Source organism: Ochlerotatus camptorhynchus, unplaced genomic scaffold (genome assembly GCF_037179485.1).
Source record: "Ochlerotatus camptorhynchus isolate MF236.1 unplaced genomic scaffold, CSIRO-AGI_Acam_v1.1 ptg000352l, whole genome shotgun sequence".
Lineage (NCBI taxonomy): Eukaryota > Metazoa > Arthropoda > Insecta > Diptera > Culicidae > Ochlerotatus > Ochlerotatus camptorhynchus.
Window position 1 is genome coordinate 40385 of NW_027040840.1, and position 1149 is coordinate 41533.

General features: G+C 39.9%; 1 long non-coding RNA gene across 1 annotated transcript; it reads left to right on the forward strand.

Annotated features, from left to right (window-relative positions):
• Window positions 1-307: 307 nt before the first annotated feature.
• On the forward strand, window positions 308-728 carry LOC135709162 (uncharacterized). Its single transcript, XR_010518338.1, has 2 exons — window positions 308-362; window positions 670-728. It is a non-coding gene; the product is annotated as an uncharacterized LOC135709162 (long non-coding RNA).
• Window positions 729-1149: the final 421 nt, after the last annotated feature.

Genomic DNA, 1149 nt, shown 5'->3' on the forward strand with positions numbered 1-1149 from the left:
CTTACACCCTGCGCGCCTCTTATGCCGTTTTAGTTTGATGAACCAGGTTCGAATGTGGGTTGGTTTCTTCAAAATATCACTCTCGCGGTGAACTGGGTGAACTGAAATTTAGTGTACATGTGTATGTGTGACTTGAAATAGAAAAGTCAAAAAGGCAATGACAGCTAGCTGCCAAGCGATTGCTCAACAGCAGTTTTCAGCTTAAATATGCTGGGAATTCCCTTGTTCACTGCTGATTGTGACCGCTGCCATTTTATATTTTCTAAAATTTATTTGAACGCACGCAAATTACGATCTAATGTATGACCATGAAGAAGACGTAATTCAACAGCATAATTACATATGATTGAGGAATATGGACAGTAAGCAGCAGAATCACTATTGAAATTGCATATTTCATCTTTGCTCAACATTGTATGCAGCTTAACAAAACCGCGTTTGTCTCGTACCACATTTAGAAATTGGTAAGACTTGCGGTGATTCGGGATATTCATAGAACCATTTTCTGGCCACCCAGTAACAGAATCGGTCTGAGGATTGCATGTTATAGCTATGCTCAAGATTCTATACAATTAATACAAAAATCGTATATTTCTAGGACGACTTTCAGCAATGGACAGTTTTCCCGGTGATTCTGGATATCTGTGGATCCTTTTTCCGCCAACCCAGTGCAGAATCGGTATGAGGATTGCATATTTTATCTATGCTCAATATTCTATACAAATTACTGTCTTTCAAGAATTGACCATACACGGGGTTTTCCGGGAATCTTCAGACCATAAGCCTCTAACTATTTTTCTCGGTCCAACTGGCCAACTACAAGTCCAGTCGATTCCCTATCTGTTTCGCTGAAATATTTTTCAATATTTCAGACTGGCTGATTCTTTGTTGTTTACCTTTTTGACATTTCACCATAATAATTTCACCATTGAATGTATGCGTGAAACTGAAGAACCTCGAAAAAAATTCGGGTTCGAACCTAGTCGTTCTTTAAGTTGCTAGGTGGCGAACCTAGGTTGGTAACTGGCGTTCAAACTATCAGTTTGACAACTCTTAGGTTGCATCGTTATCAAGAACCATGATCAACAGGTCGTCGTCCGATATTCTTACGACGAGTCCAGCCCACCGTTGTCGCCCAATATTTGCAGT